The sequence below is a fragment of the Castor canadensis genome, chromosome X (assembly GCF_047511655.1).
Source record: "Castor canadensis chromosome X, mCasCan1.hap1v2, whole genome shotgun sequence".
Lineage (NCBI taxonomy): Eukaryota > Metazoa > Chordata > Mammalia > Rodentia > Castoridae > Castor > Castor canadensis.
Window position 1 is genome coordinate 128,533,466 of NC_133405.1, and position 6,000 is coordinate 128,539,465.

Below are 6,000 nucleotides of genomic sequence, written 5' to 3' on the forward strand. Positions count from 1 at the left end.
CTCTAACAAAAGTAAGAGCTATGTGTTAGAAGTCTGGGAGCAATATGATATGGTGCAGTCTTGACAAATGGATTTCAACCATAGATCCCATTCAGTGCCATTGTTGGTGGTGCTAGGTTGAGAAGGATTTTGAGGCTATATGGGGGGCTGGGTTTTTTTTGTTTTGGTGAGACTGGGGTTTGAACTCAGGGCTTCATGCTTGCAAAGCAGGTGCTCTGCCGCTTGAGCCACACCTCCAGTCCCTTTTATTCTGGTTATTTTTGGAGATGTGGTTTCTCAAACTATTTGCTGGGACTGGCCTTGAACTGTGATCCTCCTGCTCGCAGTCTCACAAGTAGCTAGGATTACAGGTGTGAGCCACTGGCGCCCAGCTGTATCTGGAGTCTTAAGGAAAGAATTCCATGATCTACTGCAACATGTTTCTTGTTCTGTAGAAATTAGAAAGCTAAAAGCTACATTTCCTATGTTCTCCTCAAACTAGGGTTTCAGATGCGCTTTGGGTTCTCCCAGTCAGATGCCCTCAAACCAGCAGGACATGAGGCATCTCTGGATTGTGGTCCCAGAACCTAAGCTACCCTGCTTGTGCCCTCTGGAGCATGGTTGTCCCTGTCTTCCTTGGACTCCATGAGCCAAACCAAGACCCTGCCATCAAATCCCCTTTAGGACTGAGTCCTACTTAGGCTTCTGCCACTCGCAATCAAGAGTCCTGAGTGAAAAGCAGACCAGGTTCAGTGGCTCATGCATGTAGTCTCAGCTACTCAGAAGACAAAGATCAGGAAGATTGCAGTTTGAGACCCTACCTCAACCAATAAGCCAGATGTAGTGGTACACACCTATGATCCCACCTATGCATGAGGCATAGGTAGGAGGACCAGGGTCTGAGGCCGGCCTTTGGAAAATGCCAGACCCCATCTGAAAAATAACTAAAGCCAAAAAGGGCTGTGATGTGGCTTAAGTGGTAGAGCACCTGCCTAGCAAGCACAAGGCCCTGAGTTCAAACAAACAAACAAAAAATCCCGAGTGATATATCAATTTGCACACAAAATTTTGCATACAATTTGAGGCCTGCACAAAAATCCATCCACAAACTCCAAAATAAATAGCTCTACTTTAAGAATTTACTTCTTGAGACTGGGGGGTGTGGCTCAAGGGTAGAGCACTTGCTTAGCATGCACCAGGCTCTGGGTTTCATCCCCAGCACCAGACAAAAAAAAAGCTTACTTATCGTTTTACTCTTCGTGTGTCTCCACAATACTGAAATCTTGTAGAGTGTTTATAAACCCCTATTCATACACCTGTAGCTAAGCGGTTATAATAATACTTTTAGAAGTTAGTGGGGAGGATAGTATTGTTTTCCTCCATTGTCTCACCAGGGTACCTATAATCCAATCTAAAAACTGTATTTGTCAGTGTTAAATACGGACACCTCTTTTGTACTTTTTTCCCATAATAGGTACTGCATTCCAACTACAATGGGCACAGCACTACATGAAAAAATGGTACATATGTCTGACAAAAGGTTTGTATGAGAATGTTCAAAGAGCTTTGTTCATAGTAGCCAAAAACCAGAAATAATTCAAACACTCATCAACCGGGCAATGAATAAACAAAGTATGGTACAGTCATACAAATAGAAAACACAACATAGCAATCAAATAAAAACAAATTCCTGCTGTGCTCAAGTACATAGATGAATCACAGACTTAAGTGAAAGCAAGCCAGACACCAAAGAGTAAACACTGTATGATTCCATTTAAGAATGAAGTCAAGAATGTGTAAAACTAATTTACAATGATAGAACTCAGCAGAATAGTTAGTTCTGGGTGCGAAATGGTGTTCACCAAGAAGGCCTGTGAGGGAACTTTCTAGGTTGCTGTAAATGTTCTATATCTTGATCCAAGTGATCTCTATATATGGATTTATTTATATGAAAAAAATCAGAGCTCTGTAGTCATGAGATTAGTACATTTGGGGCACTTCACTATCGTGTGAAGTATCTATTGCAATATAACAAACCACCCCAAAACTGAGTGGCTCAAAGCAAGGATGATCACTTTTTACCACTCCCAATCCTGTGGGCTGACCTGCCTCATCCTCTGGAGGTTTCGGTCAGATGAGGGTTGGGCTGGAGGCATCTGGAGGCTCACCTGGGATGCATCCTGGGTCTCACTCCATTAGTCTTAAGACCTCTTCTCACCACATGGCCTCTCTGGCAGGCAAGCAGCATGGCAGCCACACGGTGTACCACTTAGACCTCCCCTCAAGAGAGAACCTGCTGTGACGCGTATGATTAGCTGAAAGCCCCCAGGCATTGTGCCTTTGGAATCCCCTACAGCCTCCGCAATGAGGCCATGCTCTCCCTGGCCTTTTCCTAGCCTATGACTGAGCACAGAGGGGACCCTAGAACTGGACCATTCCTGCCCATTAAGGGACTTCTCTAATTGCAGTTTTTTGTCTGGGGCTCTCATCAGCCTAGCCTTTCCTTTTCTCTCTCTCCCTTCACAAGTGTCAAACCTGCAACACGATTGGAAGTTGGAAGCCTTCCCCGGGGATTGGAGGCCTTTCTCTCCCTTTTCCTTTCACCAGCATTTTCCCAAAGGGTAGCTTCCTTCCTTTCTTCCCTTTCCTTTCTTTTCTTTTCCTCCTCCTCTTCCCCCTCCTCCTCCTCCTCCTAGTCCTTCTGTTTCCTTCTCAGTCTCTATCTCCTTTTCTCCCCTCCTCCTTCAACTCCTCCTCCTCCTCCTTGGTTTTTTGAGATAGGGTCTCACTTGTAGCCCAGGCTGGCTCAAAACTCACAGTTCTCCTGCCTCCACCTCTGTGGTTATGGACGTGTGCTGCCATGCCTGGCTGGTGTTTGCTTCTTGAAGGATTCAAAGTGACAGGACTCCTCCAAAACAAGTGTTCTGAGAGAAAGGCAGCAGAACCCACCAGTGCTCCTAAAAATCAGGCCCAGAAAAGGCTGAGATCCACTTCTGCCACATTCTTGTTTAACTCAAGTTACAAGCCAGCTCGACTCAACGTGAGAGGGAAGTACCAGTGTGATTATTTTGTGGTGCTGGGGATGGGACCCAGGTCCTCGCACATGCTAGGCAAGTGCTCTACCACTGAGCTACAGCCCCAGCCCAGCGTGAATATTGAGGCCATCTTTGAAGACTAGTTACCACAACCATATCCATGCTATACCTCAATTTTAGGTTTCTCTTTAAAATCTTGTCATTTGGAGAGGCCTTGGACTTGAGCTGGGGATGAAGAGTGCACTGTGGAAGGAGAGCTCTGAGGGACTACCTGTGTTCCCACCATGCAGCAGCATTGAAAGAGATCTGCAAGAGTCACTATTTACTTTTGGCCTTTTATATGGGCTCAACTGTGAGCTCTAAGCACTCCATTCACAGGGCCATTCAGCTGTCAGCTCAGACTTCCACATGGTGGGGTGACACAGTATACGCAATCAAAAACAGGTTAAGACAAGCACTGGCTGATTTCCACTGATTTCACTTGTGAAAGTTTTCAGTTTAATCATTATTCAAGTTTAATATAAACAGCAATCTGATCTAATTAAGTAATTAAAGAATATCAGATTTAACAGTTAGAAAAATCAAACACATCATTTCGTCAATATAAAAGAGAGGGAATAAGACTTAAAAGAAACAAGTTTGTTTTGGCAATACTGGGGTTTGAACTCAGGGCTTCATGCTTGCTAGGCAGGCACTCCACCAGTTCTTTTTTTTTTTGCAGCACTGGGTTTGAACTCAGGGCCTACACATTGAACCACTCCACCAGCCCTTTTTTTGTGATGGCTTTTTTTTTTTAAGATAGGGTCTCGAGAACTATTTGCCTGGGCTGGCTTCAAACCACGATCTTCCTGATCTCTGCCTCCTGAGAAGCTAGGATGACAGGCGTGAGCCACCGGCACCCGGCACTATTGTACGTTGACTTAACATTCCTTTGACTACACATCCAGGAGTGGTACAGCAGGATCATATGCTAGTTCTACTTTTAGTTTTCAATGACCTCCGTATTGATTTCCACAGCGACTGCACTAATTTACATCCTCACCACCACTGTGTGAGGGTTCTTCCCCCAGACCACCCTCCTTGCCAGCATTCGTTGTTTTCTTGATCATAGCCACTATGGTTGAGGTGACACAGAATTTTAGTATTGTTTGATGTGCATTTCCTTTATGACTAAGGATATTGAACATTTCTTCATGTACTCATTAATCATCTGTACTTCTTTTTCTGAGAACTATCTGTTCAATTTGTTTGCCCATTTATTAATTGGGATATTTGCTCTTTGGGTGTTTACTTTTTTTGAGCTCTGTGTATTCTAGATATCAATCCTTTGATGAATAGCTTGCAAAAATTTTGTCCCATTCTGTAAGCCTGTCTCTTCATTCTGGTAATTGTTTCCTTTGCTGTGCAGAAGCTTTTTAATTTGATGCAATCCCATTTGTCAATTCTTGCTCTTATTTCCTGGGTAATTGGAGTCCTGTTCAGAAAATAATTGCTTATGTCTTCAAGTGAAAAACACATAGATCTTAATAGACATTTCAATGTGTCTTGAGTGGTTACTTATGTCACCACTACCCAAGCCGTGACATAGACTATTTCCTTCATCTCAGAGTTCCCTTTTGCCTCTTTCCAGTCAATCCCTATTTCCCTATATCCCCCAATCCTCTCAAACCAATGTCTCTTTTTATCACCATTGGTTAGTTTTGCTTGTTCTTGAATTTTCTTTACATGGAATCCAACAGAATGACTTCTTTCATTCAACATTTTTTTGAGGCTAATCTATATTGTTGCATGGGTGCTATTTATTACTCGTTAGTATTCATTGGCTAAATATACCATTATTTGATTAACCATTCTCCTGTTGATGGAAATTAGAATTGTTTCCAGTGGGAGTTCTTAGGAAGAAAGTTGGTAATGAACATTTTTGTACAGTTTTTTGTGGACAAATGTTTTTACGACTCAGGAGAAAATACATAGGCATGAGATTGGTGGGTGCAATGCTTACCTTGATAAGAAACTGACAAAAAGTTCTCCAAAGTTGTTGTACCATTTTACATTCCTACCAAAAATTTGAGATAATTACAGTTGTTCCGCATCCTTTCCGATAGTAGGCATCAAGGGTTTGTTTTGTTTTCCTTTTTTTGTGGGACTGGGGTTTTGAACTCAGGACCTCACACTTGCTAGGCAAGTGCTCTACCACTTTAGCCACAACCCTAGCCCAAGTATTTTTTTGTTAGTTACCGTAGTACTATCTTAATTGGGCTTTAATTCCATTTCCATGATGACTGATGATGTGGAGTGACTCTACATTGCTTATTGGACATTCCTAATTCTTCTTTGTGAAGTGTCTGTTTTTAATGCCTGCAATCTGTCCTTTCTACGGCCTGCTTTAATCCCCATTAAAGACACAGTTATCTGACTTTGCTGCCTAAAAGAGTCCTGTGATGAAAGTGATCAATTTGAGCAGTATAACTAGCCAAAATGGCTTTTTATATAGGTCCAGTTTCACTATTACAAAACAAATACCCTTGCTGAAATAAATTTGTATAACCTTCCCAAAGTAAAACGCTGACCCCAGTGTTTTATTTCAAACTTTGGGGTTAAAAACAGTTTCACCATAAGCATGGCAACTACAGGCTATGATGTTATAAATAAAGTATGGCTTTCAAAAACCTATCTATTTACTTTTAAATGAACTATGGCCTGGGAGAATATTGCAAATCATAACTATTTCTACTCCTGCAAGATGAGGTTGAGGTAACAGGTGCACGTGCGTGTGCATTCATATGTGTGTGTGCGCACGCACGCGCGTGTGTGTGTGTGTGTGTGTGTGTGTGTGTGTGTAGTTTTTTATGGTGCTGGAGATGGAACCCAGGGCCTCAAACACGTTAGGCACGTGCTCTACCATTGAATACATCCCCAAACCAAAAGCAATATAAAGCAAAGCTTTATAATGGCTGGCATGAAATCAACTATAGGATTTCATTAA